The sequence below is a fragment of the Leuciscus leuciscus genome, assembly GCF_965113295.1.
Source record: "Leuciscus leuciscus genome assembly, chromosome: 4".
Taxonomy (NCBI): domain Eukaryota; kingdom Metazoa; phylum Chordata; class Actinopteri; order Cypriniformes; family Leuciscidae; genus Leuciscus; species Leuciscus leuciscus.
The window spans coordinates 52,123,366-52,150,662 of record NC_138728.1 but is presented as its reverse complement, the minus strand read 5'-3'; the positions used below and the strand labels follow the sequence as shown (position 1 = coordinate 52,150,662).

General features: G+C 40.0%; 1 pseudogene across 1 annotated transcript; it reads right to left on the bottom strand.

Moving 5' to 3' along the window:
- Positions 1-261: 261 nt before the first annotated feature.
- LOC309496973 (NACHT, LRR and PYD domains-containing protein 3-like) lies at positions 262-25,881 on the bottom strand (annotated as a pseudogene). Its single transcript, XR_014211788.1, has 9 exons — positions 25,792-25,881; positions 25,565-25,705; positions 23,162-23,209; positions 14,896-16,757; positions 3,916-4,089; positions 3,635-3,808; positions 2,639-2,791; positions 1,097-1,143; positions 262-966 (listed from the first exon to the last, which is right to left on the bottom strand). The product of XR_014211788.1 is annotated as an NACHT, LRR and PYD domains-containing protein 3-like (transcript).
- Positions 25,882-27,297: the final 1,416 nt, after the last annotated feature.

The following is a 27,297-nucleotide window of genomic DNA, read 5'->3' as shown; positions in this document are numbered from 1 at the left end:
TAAAATATAAGAATTACATGTTCTTCATGATTGATGTTTGTGAAAGGTACTTTTCAAATGCAGGGTAATTTTGATAGTAATAATACAAATAATAAATGTGACACTACAGTAAAAACAACTGTAGGCTGATTAAAGCACAGATACACAGATTGTCTCACTCACACACACTCACACACACACACACACACACACACACACACACACACACACACACACACACACACACACACACACACACACACACACACACACACACAGATCTTACTGTCAGGATATATTACACACATTTTTATTCTGACATGTTATTTTACTGATACAGTATTAATGTAATAAAGAGACAATAAGAGACTCTAGAACATCTCACTGTCACTGATTTATCATGCAGCTCAAAGCATTATGGGTTGAATTTCTCTACAGTCTATTCTGATTCTGAATTAACACATTCATTAAATTTCAATGATGATCCAACATTATAAAGACTAAACCCAGGATAGAGCGGTTGAGTGAATGTGGTCTGGACTGTGTGTATGAGGCTCAGTGTGTCAGAGACGCTGTAGAAGGACAGAGTTCCTGCACTGTGATCCACATACACTCCTATTCTACTGTTGATGGACTCTACAGGGACTTTAGACTCTATGCTATTGTGTTTGAATGAGTATCTGGATGGAGAGCAGAACAAACTCCAGGACTGATCATTATTTCCAAACACACACTCTTTCCCATATCCCTTCCTGCTGATGCTCTTATATGACACTGATATACAAACACCAGGACCACTCCACTCAATCTCCCAGTAACAGTGTCCACACACACTCTTTCTACACAACACCTGAGAAACCACGTCAAATCTGTCTGGATGATCAGGATACGTCTGAGACTCTTCCACTAATGTCACCTCTCTGTTCTCCTCAGACAGTCTGATACGCTTGTGTGCTGTGTTTGAATCCAGTGAGAGAAAACAGGCATCTGAACAAAAGATGAGAGACAGTTATAACACAACAACAAAGAATAAAGCTGTGTGTGTTTGTTTGTTTGTGTGCGTGTGTGTGTGTGAGAAAGTGTGTGCGTGTGTGAGTGTGTATTTGTTTAGACAGACATTTGTGTAGTCCGGCTGTAATCCTGGATTTTCCTCCATGATCCACACTATAAAACACACAGAGTCACATTCAATCAGTAAACAAACACAACATCAAAATATAGCTGAAAGCAGCATTTCGGGGACAAGCCTGCAATACGGAGCAGGAAGAGCAAAAACAGCAGAAATTTAACATACATGGAAAACCAGCTGGTTCAGAAGTACAGGTGAAAATTAACTCAAAATGAACAGAAGTTCAGATGAGAATGAATACAGAATTAACTAAAAAAATACTTATTCCTAATACTAGAGAAAGAAAGATTATAATGCTTACTCTGATAATAAAGCAATTGAAATGACACAACATTACACACAATTTTATGGCGTTGTACTACACGGGACTCAAACCCACAATCTCTGGGTCAGATGCCTGTCACTTATCTCTTTGCCCCAGTGGGCAAATGTGTTTTCACCAAGATGCCGAAGTTCCAAAGTTCAAGTGAGAATCAACTCAAAATGAGGAATTATATAAATGCACCACGTTATATTTAATGAGTTCCTTCTCAGAAAGACACCATGTCTGGAACAGAAGCAACTTTTGCACCACTTCTGGCCACAGTACCTCTTGCGGTCTGGGCATGTGCCACACAGGATTCTAACCCATGACCGGAATGGTTCGGGTTTGTTGCACGTGGTTTAGCAGCTAACGCCACTCAGTTGACGCGGACTTACCAAACTGCAGAGGAGAGGCTTCAGAGTGAGACTGAGCACACAAAAGCATTTTAACCAGATAAATAAATAGGCTAAAATAAATTGATCCTAATGTAGCTTGTGGTAAATCTTAAATCTGATATCTGGAGAGTCACAAGTAAAATTATTCCTGTGTTTCGTTACTGTCGGTATATCCAAACCTTGTGTAAAGGATTGGCCCTCTTCTGAACGGAGGCGGGGAGCAGCAGCTATACTATCTATACAAACTCTGGTTTTGGTGTCAGTTTCCCTTACTTATTTATTTCACAGCCTACTGTGCGGCTGCTTTCTCCATTAGGCCTATCGAGGCTATCTCATGCACCCAAGTTGCCTTCTCCTCACCACGGCCTAACGTGGCCTCCTTTTCATGACCTATGCGATTTGATATCACGTCATTCATTAAACACTTCATTCATTGACCTCAGATCTAGCCAATCACCTCTGGACATATGCAGTATTTAAGCCCGGTTAACACCCATTACAACGTTCGCAGAAACTGATGCCGGCATTCACCCCCATCCTCCCCTCCACCACCAGGTCGTTCTCTTGCCTCCTCAGTCTTTCTGGTATAACTACTTTTCCTGTGCGTTTACTGAAAATAATTGCACACCTTAGAATGTTCATCAGCCAATCAGAATGAAGCATTCAACAGCCCCGTGGTATAACTGGAACTAAACCTCTATAAATTCTCAATAAGAACTTTATGTAATGTAGTAATGTAATCTATAATAAAGTATAACTGGTTTGTAATAAGTGTAGATTGTAATGCTGTTTTTTGAGTTGTTTAATCAAAACTCTTCCTGCTCTACATACTTGAGTTTATCCAGTTTATCAGTGAGCAGCTTGACTCCTGAATCTCCTGGGTGATTGTAGCTCAGATCCAGCTCTCTCAGGTGTGAGGGATTTGAACTCAGAGCCGAAGACACATAACCACAGCCTTCCTCTGTCACCATACAGCCAGACAACCTACAGACAGACACAACAACAGTCCACATGACATTAGTTTGGCATTCATATCAGCCTCTTTCACACAATGACTTGTGTAGTTTGTATTTTCAGCTGTTATTTTCTGTAGATTCTTTCTTAAAATTAACAAAAACATTAATTAGCATAGCATTAATTATGATCATGCTTTTCTCACGGTTGTCATAGAAGTCACTCTACCAGAATTTCATCTGAGGTCAAATTTTATCACAATAGTTGTAATACACAATTAATGTACTACTACATGTAATATTAGTGATCAAACATTTCAGATTTTGACCTAGGAGCAGAGGAATCTTTTCGAGGGTTCACAAAATTTGTCCCTGACAGCCAAGTTGTGGCCAAAATCTTACATGGAGCAGGGAACAATAAAGGGCACCTAAGTAGTGAGTTTAGGTATAGGAGTGAAACCCTGAAGTGACATTTTTAATTTCTCTCACCTTAATTATCTCATTAACTTCTACACTGCTTCAGTGTTACTTTTTTAACACTCTGAATGTGGAATATATAAACACTGAGCAGTGTACATTACTGGGGATTTTGATGCGAGGAATCATCCTGGATAAAATCGATGTTAAAGTAAGATTTTTGCACCAGAATGCAGGTAGCAAAGTCAAGCCACAGAGATGATGTTAATTGGTGTGGTGATGAATATTGGTATTTAATGCATTATTTTTTTATTGCAAATGTCATTTGCAAAATGGTCAATTACATCCCTGCAAATGTTGTTTTTTTCTCTTTTTCTCAGATTTGTTGACAAAATGTCATCATTATTTATTGTGATAATTTATTTTTATATTAATTGTTTAATGGAAAACCATTTACCTCAGTATCTGTAGCTTACAGTTTGGACTCTTCATTCCATCACAAAGAAGCTTCACTCCTGAATCCTGCAGGTCATTGTTACTCAGGTCCAGCTCTCTCAGGGCGGTGTTTGAGGATTGTAAAACTGAAGACAAACTCTCACAAGACTGAGCAGTGAAATTACACATGGGACACCTGAACAAGAAAAGCACAATGTAATTGCATACAGAATAAATCTTAGCAGAGTGATTTTTACATAATTAATGCAAAATCAAATCAAATGTAAGTATTTGAATTCAGACCTCATTGTCTTCAGCTGACAGTTTGGACTCTTCAGTCCATCAGAAAGAAGCTTCACTCCTGAATCCTGCAGGTCATTGTTACTCAGGTCCAGCTCTCTCAGGGCGGTGTTTGAGGATTGAAGAACTGAAGACAAACTCTCACAAGTTTGAACAGTGAGATTACAGCTATGTAACCTGTGTGGAGAACAAAACAAACAGCAACATTCATGTGTTTTTCATGTAGGGTTTATAATAGGGGTTCTCAACTCAGGACCTTGAGATCAATCAAGGTCAAGCAAGGTCATCTGGATTACTAGAAAATTGCAGGCAGCTGAGTCTGATCAGGGTTGGAATTAAACTCCGCAGGAAAGTGGATCTTGAGGGCCTGAGCTGAGAACCCTTGGTTTAGAGAAACTTGTTCATGCTTTCATCACCAGCAGGGTGGATTATTGTAATAGACTCCTCACTGGCCTTCCCAAAAAGACCATAAGACAGTTGCAGCTCATACAGAACGCTGAGCAGAACCAGAAAATATGAACATATCACACCAGTCCTCAGGTATTTACACTGGCTCCCAGTTAGATTTAGGATTGATTTTAAAGTATTATTACTGGTATATAAATCATTCAATGGCCTAGGACCTCAATACATTGCAGATATGCTCACTGAACATAAACCCAACAGATCACTCATTAGGATCATTAGGATCACACCAGCTAGAAACACCAAGGGTTCACTCTAAGCATGGCGAGTCCGCTTTTAACTATTATGCTGGAACCAGCTTCCAGAAGAGATCAGATGTGCTCCTACAGTAGTCACATTCAAATACAAACTCAAAACACTTCTGTTTAGCTGTGCATTTACTGAATGAGCAGAAAGCAATGCATAAGGATGTAGTGTAACGACTAATTATAATATTTTCCGAAGTGTTGACAACTTAGTGTAACTAATAATTGTTATAAACGGGTACTACCAACACAATATTAGTGCATTCCTGGAACTGGGCATCGTTACACTACATCCTTATGCATCGCTTTCTGCCCGGACTATTACGTGCTTTTCTCAACTCAGTGAAGTGACGTCGGTGTCCGGGTTAGCGGTAGCATGTGCCATCAGACAAGTGCTATTTAAATAAACTCCTGATGTACTTACAAACTTTCCAATGCCTTGTTTTATGAGTACAGAACCTATTTGTACTACTGTAGAAGTTTGGTACCATTCTGGGCATTAACCCTCTGGGGTCTGAGGGTTTTTTGGGGTCCTTGAGATGTTCTGACATGCCCTGACATTTGTGCTTTTTTCAGTTGCTTATAAACATATTAATGGCAAAGGTATAATTACACTCTATTTAGCTCAAACAGGGCTACCATAATATGTGAGCAACATGCATGTACATGTTTGTATTTTTGAGAGAATAATGTTTATGCATGGTTATTGAAAAAACTAAAAACTAAAGTTTCTGAAATAAGGCCACAAAACACATACTAAATATGTGACAATGAGACTTTTGACTAATTGATGTCGTTGCCTAGAGTTTTTTCTTCAAAATGATGTGAAAATCATCCTGCCCTTATCATTCACATAACACAATACATTGATTTAAATCTTGTAAAACACTTTTTGTTTGTAAAGGCAATATGCGCAAGGGGCGTCAACCATTCAACAGCACCATGCATATGTAGTGGTTCACACCTGAGGAGACAATCGGGCCCGCATACTTAATGAGCCATTCATTCAGGTGTGTCACCTATAGCCACAAGAAAGAATGCAAGAGCAATATATATATATACATATACATATACATATATATATATATATATATATATATATATGTATGTATATATTCTACCAAATTGGTTCACAGTTGGAAGCATGTCAATTTTTTTATTTTTTTTTATTTTTTCACAAATTTTGCTTGCAAATTGTATAATATCCAAGGAAAACATGTTTAGTAATTGTGCAGTTAATTCTCATACTGTATTTTCAGTTTTGGAATATGTATCCTCTCCCCAAATTTGTCAATAATAAAACACAATAAAAATTATTTAAAGAAAAGGCTTATATTTACCTTTTAAAATTTGTTTACATCTACCTTGTAAATATATATTTTTTTATTAAAAAGGTTACAATTACAACAACAATTGAAGTGTAATCTTTCTTTGTAAAAACTAAAGTATACATTTTATCATACATATTTCAAAGTTAAGGATTCATTACTTCGAATATAGCCTACATTGACAAAACATACTATATTTAACATATTAGCAAAAATTGGCAAACAAAAGCTTAATTGAGGTGGCAGATATTTTACAGTAAAAATGTGTAATCTATCCAAAACTAATCAACGAAATGTTGTCTTTCATTTGTCTGTAACATAGGTCTTTCGTTTTTATTATAAGGAATATAAATGTTAATTTGCAGTTTAATACGTTGCTTATACAAATACATTTTATTTCAACATATTTCAGTCGATTTTTACTCAGTATAGCAAAATAGTTTGCTAAAAGCAGATCATTCATTCACACACAGAAACGCAATTCAAATTTAAACCGTCTTTTTGCGAGTTGTGGTAAACAGCGCATCTCTGCCGTTCATTCATTCACACAGAAACGCGATTTACTTGAGAATGAAAAAAAACTTACTACAGTATTCCATCCGTTGCTCCTCGAAATACCAGCACTTCTGAGGTACGTTTTCCATTATTATTATTCCTCACAGCGCTGCGAGACAGTGTAGACAAGTACACTGATCTGAATAAACTTGATGTGTTTTCTCGAGCTGATATGGGGGCGTTCAGTTTGTATGGGATCGTCTCAGTCATTTGCATTTGAATAGCGTGCGCTCTCCGTGGGCGGGGCCGATTAAAACGTAATGAGCTGAGATGAGCTCGACTGGAATCGCTCTCTTTTAATACAGATTTCACAAGATGAGAATATTTGTTTTTTATATAAATTACTTAATTTAAAAGATGAGAATTCAAGCTTCATGCCTGTGTGTCTGTATGCCTGTTTGACTGAGTATTCATTGAGTTATTGTTCATTTTCGGACGCGTTTCAGAATGGACTTCACTGGCAGAGAGAAGGCAGAACTCGCTTCGTGTTTATTTTTCTTTATTTGGCAAAAAGCACAACATTTTGTTTTTATTGTGAGTATACACAAAAATAATACACATTTAACAGAATCGATTGATGTATGAAACTCCTATGGAAAATCAAAGTCAACAGAGTATTTATGAGTTTCTTTTACACTGATAAAAAAAAAACGAGCTGGTATCACCGGTGATACAGCCGACCTCAGGGGGTTAATAGTGGGGCAATTTACGAGATACATCCTAGGATCCATTAGCACCTGCACTAAGCCATCCGGCTGATATCTAAATAAGCTCTAACTTTAAAACTGTTCGACCCAGGGAAAAAAGGCTTCTGGGGGGGTGTTTGGCTCGAGGTCATGGTGCAAAGGACTGATTGATTGAGGACCTAGGTTGATTTTACTCCGAATCATCCCTTTAAGTAGGGATGCACCGATACCACTTTTTCCAGAACGATTCCGATACCGATACTTTTGTTTTTGGTACTTGCCGAGACCGATTCCTGTATTTTCACTACATTTGTAACTTTTCAATATATTGGGTAGAGAAACCAAAAGGATATAAATCATATTAGTTGGCTTAATTTGTTTAGTAAATATTAATTTCCTTCAGTTATTTTCATGCTTAAGCATGTTAAAATGTATTGTATGAGCTTCTGTTACTCTCACTGTTCTTTCTATTTCTCTATCATGTTTTATCTATCATTTAATAGCACAGCACATATTTAGAGCCGCTCCAGCAGGGCTCAGTGCTGAGGATTGGGTCAGCGGTTCAAATGTTTAGATACTAGTGACATATATCAAATCTCTATTCCAATTTTGATATTACAGCAAAAACTACGAGCCAAATAATGTCATTTAAAACATTATTAAAGACAAGTAAGAAGTCTGTAATAAAATAAGAACAAATAATCAAATTAAAAATAGCACAAATAAATTAAATAGAACAAAGAACGGCAACACATTAAATAGTTGTTTTGGGGGTTTTCAGGTAGGTCTAACAATAGTTTTCAAGTATATAATTTGATTAAAGTAATCACATGTGAAATAATACTGCATATTCATCACTGTATAAATTAAATATTGATTAATCTTTTATAAAGTTAAAAAGTGATTTAGTGTGTTTGTAGTTTGTTAACAGTCAGAAACATTAGGCTTTTATTAGGCTGCTGCTGACCGATTGCACATCCAATATAGCCTGCTATACTGTACATGCGTTTTCTTTGATTACGCATATTAAGATATAACCAACTACAGTACTGTGCAAAAGTCTTAGGAATGTTTATACCTTGTTTAAATGTTTTTTTTTTTTTTTTTTTCGTTAAACATTTCAAATTAATCGCAAAGATTAACGCGTTAATTCTCCCAGCCCTAATATTATTATTATTATTATTACTGTATGTTTACCAGGATGCTTGCTAAGATGGATGTTTTACCAAATTTTATGTGAATTTGTCCGTTCAAGCGCAAGACATGAAAGAGAATTCAATTCAATTCACACACTCTCTGACACACTTTCAGGGCGCGCTTCAGATGTTTGCGGTCATTCAATTCCTTGGCCTGCAAATGTCCAGTAATAATGAATGAAATGAAAGCGTTATATAAATGTATCAAATTAATTCTCCTTTATCCCCATTATAAAATCTGTTGTAACTGAAGTCAAACTGAAGACAAACTCTCTGAGCAGTGAAATTACACACAAGACATCTGAATAAGAAAAGCACAATGTAATTTGCATACAGAATAAATCTTAGCCGAGTAATTTTTACATAATTATTGCAAAATCAAATCAAATGTAAGTATTTGAATTCAGACCTCATTGTCTGCAGCTGACAGTTTGGACTCTTCAGTCCATCAGAAAGAAGCTTCACTCCTGAATCCTGCAGGTCATTGTTACTCAGGTCCAGCTCTCTCAGGGCGGTGTTTGAGGATTGAAGAACTGAAGACAAACCCTCACAAGTTTTAACAGTGAGATTACAGCTATGTAACCTGTGTGGAGAACAAAACAAACAGCAATATTCATGTGTTTTTCATGTAGGGTTTATAACAAGGGTTCTCAACTCAGGCCCTTGAGATCCACTCTCTGGCAGAGTTTAGCTCAAACCCTTATCAAATACACCTGATCAAGCTAATCAAGGTCATCTGGATTACTAGAAAGTTGCAGGCAGGTGAGTCTGATCAGGGTTGGAGTTAAACTCTGCAGGAAAGTGGATCTTGAGGGCCAGAGTTGAGAACCCTTGGGTTAGAGAAACTTGTGCATGCTTTCATCACCAGCAGGGTGTATTATTGTAATGGACTTGTAAGAATTTAGAAACTAGGAGATGCCGGACAGTCTGGTTGAAGAGTGACCAGACCCTGAGAGGACAAAGGACCTCTCTGGAAATTAACATTTGAACTAGCCCTCGTGCATTAAGTCTCTTTCCCCCTTCTCTCACCCCCTCTCTCTCATGCTCAGATTACCTGAATTCACCCAAGAAAATGTTTAGTTTAATGTGAATGATTAACATCGAGTATTATACATATTTAGTTTAATTTGAAATGTCTCATTGCGACTGGTACACTACAAATGTCTCATTTCCAAATAAGTAAAACAAAAGGTAATACGGTTCCCTTTCGAAAGGGAACTCTACACTACGTCAGAATGACGCTATGGGGAACGCCTCAGGCGTGACAGGTGTCTGAAATCAAGTATCAACTCACGTCAATCATGTTGACCGGCGACAGCCCGTGAATCATCAGCTTGAATGATTAACGCGCGACCTGGATGTATAAAGGGGAGCCTTGCACACATGACAACATCTTTTCGTCTTCAGGGACTGCTTTGTTTGTTTGAAAAGAATATTTTCTCGAGTGCAATCGGAAAAATGAAGCGTACAGAGAAGCAGAGGAATACCTTCCGCAAGTGTGCCGACCCGTGTCCCAGATTTCTGACACCGGAGGATTCACACGATCTGTGCGTGTTCTGCCTGGGTGAAGAGCACGCGCGGGAAGCTCTCGAGGGAGCTTCCTGCGACAACTGCGAGCGTTTTTCTTTGAGAACGCTCCGCTCTCGTCTGTCTCACTTCTAGAGGGAAGTGAGCGCGGCATCTGAACCCCGCGGTTTTGGTCCCGCTCGGGCTGAGGCTCAGCGGCGCTTGAGTTCGTGGGGCTCTCAGATGGAGCTGGCAGATCAGCTGGAGAGGGGCGTTAACCTCACGGATGATCTACCAGCTGACGAGGGTGAGTTACAGGTCGATGTAGAAGATGTTCTGTCTCTTTCTGATGGATCTGTAACTGGTTCTCTTCGGGGCGGGCAGGAGTTGGCTGCTGATGATGTCAGTCTGGTTGAGACTGAACCACTTCAGCCCTCCTGCCCAGTGTACGCTGAGCTGGTGGACGTTATGGGGCGCGCCACCAACAGACTGCAGCTCCAGTGGAGGCGCGTCCGGGAGGAACCTGTTCGTGGTGTGTTGGACGATCGGTTCCTCCCCACCCGTAGGCCACCGGCTCGGACGTGCCTTCCATTCCTTCCCGATCTCCACTCTGAGATCCAGAAGGCATGGAAGAACCCGTTCTCTGCGCGCCTTCATTTGCATCAGCGGGCCAGTTTCGCTGCTGTGGAGGGGGTCGCAGAGCACGGGTATGTGTCGATGCCGCCAGTAGACGAGACGTTGGCTAACTATCTCGCCTCTGGTCGGCCATCGTCACTGGGAGCTCCGACCCTGCCATCCAAGCCGCTGAAAACAACATCACGCTTGAATGGCAGAGCGTACACGGCAGCAAGTCAGGCAGGTGCGGTTCTGTACACCCTTGCAGTCCTTCAGGCCTACCAGGCCGACCTGCTGCGGGACCTCGATCAGGGGGCCGGCCTGCCCCCTGACGCGATGGCAGAGCTGCGGCACACCACGGATTTGGCTCTCCGGGCCACCAAACAGTCAGCTGTTTCCGTCGGTCGTGCGATGGCGGCTATGGTGACCACGGAGAGGCATCTGTGGTTTAACCAGGCCGACATCGGGGAGAAAGAAAAGACCTTTCTCCTCGATTCGCCGGTTTCGCCTTCTGAGCTTTTCGGGCCTTCCGTTGAGACGGTGGTCGATAAGTTCAGGGAGGCGAGGGCGCGCTCTGCGGCATTTAAGAGCTTTATACCGCGGAGGTCCTCATGCCCAGCCCAGGCAGGCAGGAGAGCCTGGTCCGTCGTGGTCTGAGGATCACAGGCAGACCCGGAGGGCCAGTGTCGCTTCCCGTGCACCCCCTCCTCCTAATAAAGGACTCCCGCAGGAGGCAGGATCTCAGGGAGGTGATCCAGAGTAAACGTTCTCAGACTGAACGCTAGACATCACCTCCCTGGATCTTGCCCCCTAACCACCATCGTTCCCAGGCTCCTCCTACATCAGGCCTGGGGCAAGGCCCATGATGAGTTCAAGAATTCTCTGATGGCCCACTTCAGCTTGGTTGATAGGAGCGCCTTCCAACCAGGCTTGTGAAACAGTAGAACTTAGGTTTTTTAGAACTTAGGAACTTAGGAGTGAAAATGTTTTGTGCGCAAATAACATTTTTTCTTCTCTTCTTTTTCAGAACTCGTCTCCTGTACAGAGCCTGGGACATATTTGGTAGGCAGGTAATGTATTGTAAGTGAGCTGAGCTCCCACATACTGTGGTTATCAGGTTACAGGCCTCATCCAGCCTTCCTGGTTATGAGCTCCTACATACTGTGGTTGAATAGGAGCTCCCACATACTGTGGTTGTCAAGTTATAGGCCTCACCAGGCCTTCTTGAATATAGCCCCCACATATTGTGGTTATCAGGGTACAGGCCTCACCCGGCCTTCCTGAATATGAGCTTCCACACACTGTGGTCGCCAGGTTACAGGCCTCACTGCCTTCCTGAGTATTAAGCTCCCACATTCAGTGATCACCAGGCTCTAGGCCTCCTCGGCCTTCCTGGTGATGGGCTTCTACATGTCAGGTTACAGGCCTCATCTGGCCTTCCCGAATGTGAGCTCCCACACACCGTGGTCGCAGGTCTTCCTAGTTATGAGCTTCCTCATGTCAGGTTACAGGCCTCATCCGGCCTTCCTGAGTATGAGCTCCCATATTCAGTGGTCACCAGGCTTCAGGCCTCCTAGGCCTTCCTGGTTATGAGTTTTCACATGTCAGGTTACAGGCCTCATCCGGCCTTCCTGAATGTGAACTCCCATTCACTGTGGTCGCTAGGGTATAGGCCTCGCTGGTTGTGAGCTTCCACATGTCAGGATGCAGGCCTCATCAGGCCTTCCTGAATGTGAGCTCCCACGCATTGTGAAATCCCACATGCTGTGGTTGCCAGGTTACAGGCCTCACTGGCCTTCCTGGGTATGAGCTCCCACATGCTGTGGTCACCAGGTTAGAGGCCTCACCAGGCCTTCCTGGATTTAGAATGGCTAAGTACACGCACTTTCGTTTCGTGCACTTTCTAAAATCCATATTTATGGTAAGGGTTATGCGCTGTACGCTTCGTTCCCTTTTTTATGAGGTTCAGACTCCGGTTCTTCACCTCTGGTCCCACTCTATATGCGTCTTGCTGTCGCAATGTATTACGACAGGCGCCTCCCTTTCAGGCTATCTCCCACATTTTGTGGTAACAGGCCTCGTTAGGCCTTTCTGAAGGTAGCCCCACGTTTTGTGGCTGTCAGGTTACAGGCCTCTCCGGCCTTCCTGAATACAAGCTCCCACTTACTGTGGTCACCAGGTTTTAGGCCTCACAGGCCTTCCTGAGTATGAGCTCCCACATACTGTGGTCGCCAGGGTAGAGGCCTCACCAGGCCTTCCGGGATTCAGACTGGCATAAGTACACGCACTTTCGTTTCGTGTACTTTCTTAAATCCATATTTATGGTAAGGGTAATGCGCTTCTGCTTCATTCCCTTTTTTACGTGGCTCAGACTCCGGTTCTTCACCTTGGGTCCCACTCTAGATGCGTCTTGCCGTCACAATGTTTTACGACAGGCGCCTCCCTTTCAAGCTATCTCCCACATTTTGTGGTAACAGGCCTCGTTAGGCCTTTCTGAAGGTAGCCCCACGTTGTGTGGCTGTCAGGTTACAGGCCTCTCCGGCCTTCCTGTAAACGAGCTCCCACTTACTGTGGTCGCCAGGTTTTAGGCCTCACAGGCCTTCCTGAGTATGAGCTCCCACATACTGTGGTCGCCAGGTTAGAGGCCTCACCAGGCCTTCCTGGATTCAGACTGGCATAAGTACACGCACTTTCGTTTCGTGTACTCTCTTGAATCCATATTTATGGTAAGGGTAATGCACTTCTGCTTCATTCCCTTTTTTACGTGGCTCAGACTCCGGTTCTTCACCTTGGGTCCCACTCTAGATGCGTCTTGCTGTCGCAATGTTTTACGACAGGCGCCTCCCTTTCAAGCTATCTCCCACATTTTGTGGTAACAGGCCTCGTTAGGCCTTTCTGAAGGTAGCCCCACATTGTGTGGCTGTCAGGTTAAAGGCCTCTCCGGCCTTCCTGAGTATGAGCTCCCACATATTGTGGTCGCCAGGTTACAGGCCTCACCGGCCTTGCTGATATGAGCCCTCATGTACTGGAGCTCTCCATATGAGGAGGTCATCAGGTCTTAGGTCTCAGTAGACCTTCCTGGTTTGAACCCTCTCTTACTTCACCAGTGTTCGGAGCGAGCACTGGGTAGACCCGTGGATTGAGTGGACGACTTCCGTCGTTTCTTGAGGTTGAGTCACACTCTCCGGGAGATCCCGTCTCTGTGTTCCGGAACTGAATGGTTTCTGCCAGCTTCGCAGGCCTTTGGTTTCTGGATGCCTTATCCAAGGCAACTTCCAGAGGCTCTGTCTCGGACAGACAGGCTATGGCCAGACTGTGTGTCTTAGTTTAGATCACCAGGCCAGCCTGGTGGTATTTCAGGTGGCACACTCCCCTGAATAGTGACTGGCTGGGGGTCCCTTGGGTCCCCTAGCCACACTCCCTAGAAGTGACCCCTTCTATTGGAAGCTGTGGTCCTAAGCCTTTGAGCTGGCCCAGATTACCCCCCATTAACTGTGTTCTGGCGGTCTCTTGGGTCATTAGCTTGGGCTATGACCGGTAGGGAGTGCTGTCACTGACAGCCCGATGTGACCTAGGGGTGAGTGGTTCCAGTGTTTTTTGAATTACTGGTTCGGACAGTTGTCACTCCCTTTGGGCATGCACTCCCCTCAGCATGGTGGAGTTGGTATATCGTTCCCCATAGCGTCATTCTGACGTAGTCTAGAGTTCCCTTTCGAAAGGGAACATCTCAGGTTATGACTGTAACCTATGTTCCCTGAGAACAGGGAACGAGACACTACGTCTCCCTGCCATGGCTCGGGGCCTGCCTGCAACAGTCCCTTCAGACGATAGGATGTTGTCATGTGTGCAAGGCTCCCCTTTATACATCCAGGTCGCGTTAATCATTCAAGCTGATGATTCACGGGCTGTCGCCGGTCAACATGATTGACTTGAGTTGATACTTGATTTCAGACACCTGTCACGCCTGAGGCGTTCCCCATAGCGTCATTCTGACGTAGTGTCTCGTTCCCTGTTCTCAGGGAACATAGGTTACAGTCGTAACCTGAGACGTTTTTTAGAGTTTAGGGATAACTAATACACAAAGGAAGGTGGTTTCTGGGAACCCTGATTTTTTTGCTGTTGATTATTTTTTCATTATATTTCTTTAGGAGGCACTGTCTACCTCGTCTGTTTAGAGAAAACTTCATACTACATTCATACTACAGTTCACACAGGGGAAAGAATCTGCAAGCCATAGTTATGAGACACCTTTTCATTCACGTTTGAACACAGTGAATCAGCAAATGTGAAAGTAAAACCTGAGTATGTTGAGTTGACAGTGTGAACAACAAGATATTTCCAACTGTATTTTAACTTTTATTTGTTGTGAAATTGTGTAATTACTCACAGGGCTTTTCTGCAGCATCTCACAGCTGGAACGAGACTCTCGTAGCCTGCTTGTGATGAAGTGAACCTCTTTGGGTTGAGCTCGTCCAGTACCTTCTCTGACGTCAGCAGTGTGTAGGCCAGCACTGTGCACATCGAAGAGGAGAGTTCTCTTCCTGGATGATCATCTGGACCGAGGTATCTCTGGATTTCCTCATATAATGAATTATCTTTGAGCTCAAAAGCAGTAAAATAGGTTGACTGAAGCTTCATCTGAGATGTCCCGGTGTAGTTGTTCTTTAATGTATTCAGTTGTTTGTCTGATGCTCTCTGTGGTGTCGTCAGTGTCTGTGGTGTCTTCAGTGTCTGTGGTGTCTTCAGTGTCAGAGTCTGTGGTGTCTTCAGAGTCTGTGGTGTCTTCAGTGTCTTTGAGCAGGCCTTTGAGCCGTTTCTGACTGGATTCCAGTGAAATGCCCATCAGAAACCGCAGGAAGAGGTCCAGATGACCTCTCTTGCTCTCCATGGCTTTATCAACAGCCTCTTCCAGTAGCTCATGTAATGTGATATCTTCATTGGGCTCATCAAAGAAAAACCGAAGCCCCTTCTTGTTCTTGTTCAGGTAACAGAGGAACACATGCACTGCAGCAAGAAACTCTTGAACACTCAGATGCACAAAGCAGAAGATCTTTGACTCATGAAGAACGTCTTCCTTCTTAAAGATCTCAGCGATCATTCCTGTGAACTCTGTTTGTTTCCGCTCTGTCTTTTTACTCACCTTAATACCACATGATTTCAGATCTTTCTCATAGAACACAACGCTTTCTTTCTTCAGCTGTTCAAACGCTAGCTTGGCCAACTTTAATATCATATCTCTATTTGATTGTAAGAGTGTTTTAAAATCTCTCTCTTCTTCTTCATCGTACTTCTGGCTCTTCATGTTCATCTGTATCAGCAGGAAGTGAATGTACATTTCAGTGAGTGTTGTGCTGATGTTCTCGGTATTGTTCTTGATGAGAATATCCTGAAGGACTGTGGCCGTGATCCAGCAGAACACGGGAATGTGGCACATGATGTAGAGACTACGAGACGTCTTAATGTGTGAGATGATTCTGGAGGCCACAGTCTCATCTGTGATTCTCTTTCTGAAGTATTCCTCCTTCTGCTTGTCAGTGAATCCTCGCACCTCTGTGATCAAACCCACATGCTGAGGAGGGATCTGATTGGCTGCTGCTGGTCGTGAGGTCACCCAGACGAGAGCTGGCGGAAGCAGAGTCCCTTTGACCAGACTTGTAAACAGCACGTCTACTGATGATTCTTTCTCAACAGTGGTTAATGATATATTTTTAAAATTCAAAGGCAACCGACTCTCGTCAAGTCCATCAAATATAAATGCTAGCTTGGATTCCGTATATAACTTTGATTTCTCCAGGTCCTCCAGTTCAGGATAAAATTCCAGCAGAAGCTTATGGAGACTAAACTCTTTATTTTCCATCAAGTTAATCTGTCTGAATGGAAGCAGGAACACACAGTCTATATTCTGATTGGCTTTTCCTTCTGCCCAGTCCAGGATGAACTTCTGCACAGAGACAGTTTTTCCAACGCCAGCAATGCCCTTTGTCAGCACAATCTTTTCCTTTTTCTTCAATTCAGTAAAAATATCATTGCATTTGATTGGTTTGTCCAGTGTTTGTTTGTTCTTGAAAGCATCATCCATCTTCCGAAACTCATGTTCCTGATTGACATCTGCCATATCTCCCTCTGTGATGAACAGTTCTGTGTAAACAGCTTTGAGATCTGCTTCATTTTCCTCTTTGCCCTCAAATATACATTCTGCTTTCTTCTGCATGTTGGCTTTGTGGTTTTCCAAAAACTTCTGCAAATCCTCTGTATTAAAAATAGTGTAAGCAAATTAAATTACATGCAAAAAGATTTTATTTTTAGGTCACACTTTATTAGGTGCCTTTACTCTGTACTAACATTTAATACAAGACTATGGATTTACTGTGTGACTACACTTTGTTCTGGATGATTCCCACATTTCTGCTAATGAGCTGAGTTATGGGTTTGGTTAAGGGTTAGGATTATTGGGGTCAGAGTTAGCTTTTGGGTCAAGGGTTGGGCTACAGTTAAGGCTAAAGTTAACTGTAACTGGGTAGTTGATGTGACGTGGTTTTTTTACCGTCACAGAAGATAAAAAGTAATTGATTTCACATTTTCATCATTTAGTTCACATTTTCATCATTTAGAATATTGTAAATGGTTAATCATTTTCTTTTTTTACATGAATTTGTTGTTTTAATACCCAAGTTATTTTTCTTTTTTTACAACTTTGAGCCAAATCTCAAAATTGTCCTATATAAATATTACATTTTATAAATAAAGAAAATAATGTTTAAAAACCTTAATTAACACTCCTGGCATAATTGTGCATTTCTATTATGTGCATTCATAATCTAGTCTATTTCACTAAGTGGCCTTCACTTTTCCTATACATACATTTCTAAAAGTGTAGGAATTTCATAAAGTTTGTCACAGAAAAAAATGTCCTTTGGTGTTTTGCAATAACCTGATATTAAGTTGGGCAATATCATGGACAACTACATTTAGTTGAAAGACCCTATTCAAGGTCATGTGACTGAAGAGACCCCTATGAAGCCCATGAGCAGTGCACATGGTAAGTATTTCTCTCAGAATTGTTCAAATATTTAACTATGTTTTCAGACCACTGAAGTTGTTAAGTTTTTTTTTGTCCTTTGGTGTGACACCCCTAAATTTCATTTTTTAATAGGGGTTCAAGCACGAAGTGCTGAACACCTATTGTAACTGTTAGGATTTTTATTATTATTATTATTATTCCTTAATAAAATAAAATCTTTCTTATTTGACATGGAATGACTCAGGAAGGAAATATGGTAGGAGGAAAATTCTTTTTTGGTGAAGCTACATGTTAGCTGCATTTGGATAAAATATTGTGGTGATTGGATAAAGGAATCAAAAGTTACAGCATTTGGAACCAAGATAGCATTTTTGTTCAGTCCTTCATGCCCCCATGGGCATTTTTTTAAATTGTTTCTCCAGGAAGAATACCTTGTCATAACAGCAATAGATTATGTTCATTTTGGGCTCATTTTAATTGTAATAATATGGTGTAAAAAATGAAGTGCCATTTTCAATGATCTGTGAATGTTTCATGAGCTGTGTAAGGTTTTTGACACATTGCAGTACATACTACAAAAAAATATTTTATAGATTATGAATTTTTTTTTTTATATTTATCAGCAAATAACTCAGCAATACTTAGGAGTTTTTCAAATTGGCTACATTCACTGTAAAGTACAGACTCTACACTTTCAAATGACACCAATTTTGTTTTAAGGCAATATTTTTGAAAAAAATTATAATGAATATTTTCACAGCTAGGTGGCGCCTGCGGCCGGTTTAGAGGGACTAGTCAGCTCTCGTTCAGAGTTGATCGAAGTGCACCCCGGAAAGATGTTTTTTAGCTAAGTATGCATCATTTCGTGAGGAATATCTTGTGATCAATGCAATGGATTATGTTGGGCTCTTTGTAATCGGGAGTATCTGCTGTAAATAAAGATTTTTCACAATCCATGCATGTTTCATGGAAATATGAAACGTCACATCAAAACAACATAGCATCGCTGCTACTGCTACTTCACTGGCCCCTGTGCTACTTCATGTGTTTCTTCATATCTTTAGATCTGAGTGATGGATTATGGTGAGTTTGGGCTCTTTTTAATCTTAAAGGGTTCATATAATGGTACATGCACTTTTACAAGTTGATTGTACAGAAATGTGTGTTGGCAGTGCCTGTACACAACCATCATAAAATGTTAAAAATCCATCCAGTGTTTTTTTATTTTTATCTCCTTATATGTTTCACCCTCTCTCAAATCAAGCCGTTCGATTTTATGACGTCACAAAATTGACGCCCCTCCCACGATTGTTGATTGAAAGCAGCGTTTCAACACAGACCCGCCCTCGCTCGTGAGCGAGCTGTCAATCATAGTCCGCGCGTCATTGTTGATACGCTGGAGCACTGTCTATGAGCAGAATGACGGCTAAGAGATTGTGATGTTCTGTTCTTGGGTGTAATAAGGAACACAGCAGTCATTTTGATGTTCCTAAATCCGAACCGCTGAAAACGCAGTGGCTGAGTTTTGTTTTCGAAGGGAATGTTTCCCACGATCAACGTCAATGCTTTCATGTTTGCGTGAATCATTTCTCACCAGACTGCTTTATAAACAAGGGTCAGTATAAAGCTGGTTTTGCTAAGAAGCTGCTCCTGAAAAAAGGATCGGTACCAACTATTCATGTTCCTGCTGCACCTCCAGAATAACTGAAGTGAGTGTAACGTTTTATTAACCTTTATATTAATCTTTATATGAATCTTTGCAAATCGTTAGCACGCTTCATGATGAATGTATCTAAGGTTTACACTCAGGGTAACTGACGGCATGTTTTCTATGTACGACGTTCTCAATATAATTCATAATCCCAAGTTTATAATGAACAACGCGTTATGGTTATTGTGTTATTGTGTTACGAACGGTGTATGCACAGAACAGAGGGGCGGGGTGAGCAAAGCTCATTATCATTTAAAGACACATGCACTTAAACGGCGTGCTGAAAACAGAGCTGTTTTTGACCATGTAAAATGAGTGTTTTCTTACAATACTAATGAGAATTTTTAATTAAAGTATATTACAAACTTTTAATTGAAACCCTAAAGAATCATATTAGCTTGTACAAAAATGGCATTATATGACCCCTTTAACAATCTTTTTTGTGTTAGAACTCCATGAGGAATATCTTTAGTTCTGAGATATTAATACCTAAGTAAAATAAATAAATAGCCAACGCTTTAGGCTAACATTCATGTAACATGTGGGTGGCACTGCCAATAAAGCAACTAAAAGCTGTCACAAAGAACCGGCAAAAGTAATGATTATGAGTATGTAAAATATAGCAAGGAGACATTTTAATTGTTTATTAATAAACAAGTTTTTTCTGTGTCAGTGTCGGCTGCAAAGATGAAGTTGACGATGCTGACTCGCGATCTTCGCAGTAGTGAACGCGCCAGAGAGAAATGCACATTTCATACGGACTACATAGTTTTGTTTCGTTTTGAATTGTTCTGTTTAAAAGTAGAGATGAAACTTTCTGTAGACAATAGATATATTTACCTTATACGCTGAGTTTCGGTTCATTTATGAGACGCGCTTCAGTTCACTCGCCGGCGCCTCCGTGTCTTGTTTATCTATTGTCTGCTATATTTACTTCTTATTTATTAAATCCAGGTAAATGGTTGATGAAACATTGGTTAAAATTAACACACAATTAATACAAAATGAAATTCACTTTAAAGAAAGGCTTTGTGCTTTCTGTTTGAGGTCTCTGTGAAAGTTTTAAAGCAGTCTTTTAGTGCCGCTTTCAGAGCGCTCACGTCCGTAACCGGGAACTGACACGTCCATAACATTGTTTTTTCCTCATAAGTGTGAACAGGAAAAATAAAATAAAATAAATATATTATGTTCTGTGGAGAGCCAACCCTTCTCTTTATCCGGTGGGTAATATTACTTTTGGTTTGCGCAGTGTGTCACATCCGTAGCGCATGTGTATTCCCCTCATATTAAATATAAAATGCATGTGTACACTTATATTTTTCGTATGTCCGGATCCTTTATTAAGGGAGTATGGATGAAGTTTCAATATATTGGTATTAAATGCATTTTCTGAGAATTTATATTTCAAGTTTTGACTGCAAATGTCACGCACATAATGCTCGAATTGCCCAATTTTAACTAGGGTTTTAACTAGAATTAGGGTGCACTGGTACTATAAATTTATATAATTTGCGTATTCTCCATCATGGATATTTTATGATTTCAGGCCTACATTTCGGTTATGCCTAGACCCCAACAGCATAGTTGGCATAAAGGTCTTAAATGCTTGAACCCCGTTAATTGCTGCTTGCAGCTATATTTCAAATTTGTATTTAACAGCAGGACTATGTAATATTATGCAAATGTATCATGCCAATTGCTAATGACAGTTCAGCTAGTATTAGCATGGTTATTAACTGCCACGAAAGCTCAAATGTCCTTTGGTGTGACAGGAAATGTCCTTTGGTGTGACACTTTGGCCTGTCACGCCATAGGACACAGATGTCACACAATAGGACAAGACCTCCTTAAGAAGCTATTAAAACAAATAGATAAAGTTTCAACAAAAAACAAATGCTTTCCTCCTTTATAATTGTTACAATAAACACTATATATTCTGACTCTTTTTATGCAATGACTATCTTTGTCCTTTGGTGTGACGTTTTGTCCTATGGTATGACAAACATAAAACAACTGAAAAATATACTTATTTTAAAATATCTTTTAAAAAAAAAAGAGTCAAGTTTGGCATTAGGGGAGTTACAATAATATCTCCTCTTAAATAGGTACAATTTCAAACAGTTTTGTAAGGTTGGCGAAAAAGTTTTATTGACATTCGTAGGGAAAAGTTTATCAAGTTCATCTATTCATGGTGAAAATGATTCTAATTAGTACTTTCATGTAAAATAAATATCACTTTAAGAAAAGAATGTTTTAATAATGTGAACAATTCTGTCTCAAGTATTTTTTTATGTTATTTAATATAATTTCTTAGTACTTTTTAAATGTCACCCCATAGTACACATTTACAGTACTGTTGAGTGAAAACGTGAAAAAAATGTGTGAAGTCATTGACAAAATTAGTTTCTGAAACTGCAGTTTTCATACTGTAATTATACTACGGAGGCTGTTAAATGCTTGATTCTGATTGGCTGACAAACTTTATAAGGTGTGCAATTATTTTCCAGGAAATGCACAGCTAAAATAGTTCCAGGCAGGTCTAGACACACACACACACACAAACATTCACAAACAGCTGTGCCCCACAACTTTATCAAAAATAGTTTTGCAACTGAAAAGCTATATGACATTTCTCTGAATTCAAAATACATCCAACATGTCTAAATTGTTTAAAGTGTAAATTGCAGGTTACATTTTTCACGAAGATAATGCAATGTGTTTATTAAACATAAAGATAAGAACCGCCCACCATTGTTTTTTATACCAAAATGCTGATATAATATGAAAAGTTGGCACTTTTAACAGTGGTTTTAACCGCTCCCACTCCCTTCCACTAGATGGGGCGTGACGTCATAAGAGGAACTCACTAGCAGAGTTACCGTACGCTAGCAGCTATAGATGCCTTACATAACTTCAGAAAAGTTGGTTGTATGTTTTATTTGTAAACATACTCGTGTGTGCTGACTTCAAGAGGACCGTGATCCTGCCTGAAATGAGAATAAGCTATTCGCAAAACAAACGAGTTCAGGCACCGGGTTCAGGCACGTCAGATCAGCCGGTCGCAGGTCGAGATGTTCCACTAAACTCCAAAACACGTTCACCTCACGGCAGCACATACTCTCCACTGCTGATTCAATTGGGTGGCATAGCCCACACAAACACAGTGATGGGGACATCGATCTCTCTTTTTCTTTTCTGACAATAAACATCGCTAATTCAATTGTGAGAAATTGATAAAGCGTGGATTGAGGAAGGGTATTACATGACGTTTGAGGCGTCGATGAGACTAGCGGTTGATGCCTGTGCAGTGTGTGCATCTCTAACGTTACAGCTCTGATTTGGACGGACTTACTGTAAGTAAATAATGTCTTCAGTCGTTGTCCCTCCTTGCTATTCTACATGACGGCAATATTTTGAAAAGACTTGCTTGTTCCGTTATATTGTCCGGGTTAAGTTTGCACCAGGCTAGACTAGCTCTAACGTAGCTAACGTTACTCACCAGGACACCTGGCCATCCCTCCACTCATTCTCCTCACACCAAGCATTAATAACTCTTTGAGTGCCATGGCTCCTGGCAATTTCCTCCCCTCTCTCACGCCTGACCGGTTAAAAATTGTAGGGCTGTGGTCCATAAAGAATTTGATGGTTTCCCACATCCTCAGTTGTTCTCCAAATAGCCATAATACAGTAAGAATCTAGCAGAGTATGGGTTGCGAGTTCCTCTCATGACGTCATCACCAGTTACTGAAAAAACACGCTACCTTTGAAGAAACCCCAATAAATGTTATTTTAACGCATTTTAGGACAGAAATAATTAAATATATACATATAGAGCACTTTAATTTACACATTAATTGGCTGTGGTGGTTAACCTGCAACTTACACTTTAATACCTCTATAATGAAGAAATGATTGTTGCACCTTCTAACTGTTTCTCTAGTGTCTCCGTCACTAGGGTTTGTTGTGGCTCTGTGAGGAAAGAGAGAATGATTAAATTTGTACAAAGGAAAGAGACAATAGATACAATTACACAGAAGAATAAAGTGACAAGTACCTAAAGCATTTCTGAACCATATGGCTACGGCTCACAACTACTGAGCATGATTGTTAATAAGCCGTGTGTCTCAGAAAGCACAGTTATTGTGTCTTTTTAAACATTACAATTTATTATATTATATTGTATTAAATGAATTGTATTATATATATATATTTATATATTTATATTAGGGATGCCACAATTCTCAATATAATATTGAACCGTTCTGTACAACATCCACGGTTCAATACGCGCTTGTGAATTGCGTTTTTTTGGGGGGGGGGTTTACGTTTAAATAATTTATGTGCGTTTTATTTCTCTCCGAATTGACTGTTTGTGTGTGTCTGTAAGTCTACGAGCTGAGATGAGGAAACTCTAGCCTGGCTCCGCCCTCCTGCGTACTTCCCCTCAATTTTATTTCCCTTCAGTACTACGTCTGGGATTGTGGTGTATTCTTTGGTTTTCTCCGATAATTTTTTTGGCGGTCCAATCAGTGAACAGAAGGAGTGGCTGAGAACGATGACGTTGAGGTTGTGCGCTAGTTTGAGTTGTAGGGTTACGTCATGACCAAAGGTTAGCGATTGGTTATGGCAGATCCAGAGTGACTCTGGGCAGATCCAATAGTTTTAATAGTTTCATCACCCAGCAATATCACTGTCTGAAGGCACATATGTTTATTTGAAATGGTCAATTTATGTTTACTAACTTCACATGTATGTTTATTTTCAAAATTTAGGAATTTATGTGTTCCCCAGTTTGTACATGGGCTACCAGCAGCTGTGAGATGTTAATTTTAATTATACAATACACTAGGAACTAGTGGACTTTTCTTAGCTTTTAAGTAAAATAAAGGAGTATTGCTATTAGGGCTGCACGATATTGAAAAAAAAAAATACATTGCGATATGTTTTTCCCAACGATATATATCGCGATATTGCGAGCCAAGTCAATAATTACCATTCCATGATATTAATAATTTCACTAATAAACAAGCTTCATTACAAGTGACAAAAAGGTCACTTAACATTTTATTCCAAAATTAGAACATATTTCTGTCAGAATTCGGTGACCGTTCTACGCAATCCAACATGGCGGCGCTCTTAACAGATTTTTGTTTGTTCATTAGGCTATAATTCCTCAAAATAAGTAAAAAAAAAATGTATTCTCTCTCGATACTGATGATACTGACTCGCGATCTTCGCAGTAGTGAACACGCCGGAGAGAAATGCACATTTCATACAGTTTTATTTTGTTTTGAATGGTTATGTTTAAAAGTAGAGATTTCTGTAGATAATAGATACATTTAGATAGATATATATAAGCTAGCCTACCTTATACGCTGAGTTTCGGTTCATGGATGATAGCTTAAGCTCCAGTTCACGCGCCGGCGCCTCCGTGTCGTGATTATTTATTGTCTGCTATATTTACTTTTTATTTATTAAATCCAGGAAATTGGATAATGAAACACTGATTAAAATGAAGATACAATTAATACTAAACGAAATTCGCTTTAAAGAAAGGCTTTGTGCTTTCTGTTTGAGGTCTCTGTGAAAGTTTTAAAGCAGTCTTTTAGTGCCGCTTTCAGAGCGCTCGCGTCCGTAATGGAGAACTGTCGCGTAACATTGTTTTTTCTTCATAAATGCGAACACGAAAAATAAAAGACAAAAGACTTTTTAAAAAAGACAACCATCCACAACTTATAACACACCTCTTTTTGGTCAACATCCTCCTTTTTGTAGCCGAAATAGTTCCAAATAGCTGATTTTGACTTTTTTTTGGTACGAAATCATCATTTTTTTGCTACAAAATCATCATTTTTTTGCGGCGGATCCTCTTCGTCGCCCATTTTTAGCTATCGGATTGCCAGTGAATGTTGGCTGTGAGCAGTGAGCAGCGGCACAGCGAATCAATCACTGTGCAGGAACGCGGAACATGCAAATGTCACCGCAGCAACAAGCCATACAACAAACTCGTGTTTACTGTGTGCTACCATTCTCTTAATACACCATGAGTGCTACTACCCTTCACATCGCATGTTCCGGCAATGTGACTATCGCTCATGCGCACATTGCGATGTCGATGTTAAAACAGAATATCGTTCAGCCCTAATTGCAATAAATCGTTTTTATTTTTTTCTCCTTAACCTCTTACTGTTATATAACAAAAAAACACTTATGTGTCAAGCCATCAGAACCGAACCGAACCGAAAACCGTGGTTAAAAAAATTAGGTATATAATGAACCGTGGGCTAATTGTAACATCCCTAATATATATATACACTATATTACCTTTTACAGTGTTTAAGATGCAGTTGAAGAACATTGAGCCTGTGATGGTGTTATCTTTTACTACAGGAACATTTACAGTTGCTCCTGTTCCAGCTTTCACATCAACACTGACTCCAGTGTTAGCATTGCTGCTCATCTGGACTGGAATAGAGATAGAGAGATTAATTACATCACTTAAATCACAACTTTAACATTTCTGCTATTATTTTTTCTTTTAGCACTATTACCTTCTTTTAGTTTTTTGTTTTCAGGCTCATCTAGTGTGTTATCATGCTGTTCAACAGATGCCATTGTCCTTTACTGACTTACAGCTGTTGGACAAGAACACACATGTCTAAAATGAATCATATGTTATCAGACACTTTCCAAAAATACAAAAAAGTATCTGACAATAAGTGCTGTCAATCGATTTAAAAATAAACTAATAATTTTTGGGGGGATTTTTGGTCATTTTTTGGTAATCACGATAAACAATAAAGTTTTTAATATATTTTGATATTGTGATACTTTCACATTAAATCTCCAAAATAATGTAGAAACAACATAAATACATAAATATTTGTACAGATATTGCTGTAGCTGGCCAACAACGACCCGTTCGAGGACCTTAGCCAGAAGGGACATGCCCAGTAGCTAAGGAAACGTTAATAATTACGGTAATAGCAGGACATAAGCATGTGAAGTACATGTTTAGAACCTCATTAGGCAAAGGGTCAAAGAGCATGTGAAAGAGCTCATAGACATGAATCATTTCAAAGTATTATCTACGCTGACCGTTGTAAAATTAGAGAAGAAAGTGGAAAGTGAATTTTTAAAATGAGACTCGCTAGACAACCAAGACGAGTCCGTTAATCTGTTTAACTGTTAATGCGTTACTGTTGCATTCACTTGCACTAAATAAAAATTCTCTTCACACACAGTATGAGTTGATGTCCATATCGCTCTTGGACTATCCCTGTTGTCAGTATGGTTGCTTAGCATAGTGAGATTAATATCATGTTTTGCTCCAAAATCACTATATATACACATCAGTCGTGTTTGAAATAACTTGCTTTTGTTGTTCCATGTTACTTCTTAACACAGAGTGAGAAAGAAAATGGAGTATTCACATAAACACAGTCTGTTATCAGATGTGGAACAGTATATTAGAGCTGTGCATTCATTCTTAAAGGGAGTCTTATCAAAGCCTTATTAGTTAATGTTGATCCAAAACAACAACAACAACAGAATATCACTTACTGCTTTTGACTGAATCACTTTTGTATCTTTAAGGCGAGACACTACAGGTGAATAGGGTAACATTTTTAAGTAGCAAAATTATATAATTTTATAAAAAAGTCTATACTCTGATACGAGCTGTCGGTTAGCACTGCATTATATACATCATTCTGACGAAAATACCTGAGATGGCTTGAAGAACACATTGCAATCTTGTTTTACTGTCTTCATGTTTCATTAGTCAAAGCGTCTCTATCTGCATGTTATTCAGCTGTAGATTTCTGATGTCCATATAAGGGGTTTCCTATAAAGAAATATTCCTCCAGTATGAATGAAACCGAAATTACATGAGAGTGTTTAACGCGCCTCTTTCTGGATAAAAATAGAAACATATACTAAAGTACTTTGTAACATAGTAACTTGAGTCGTTTTTCAGCAAACTACTTATTTACTCATATTCATATTCATAGTCATTATTTTCCATTACTTCTACTTAAACTCAAGTAAATGATTTC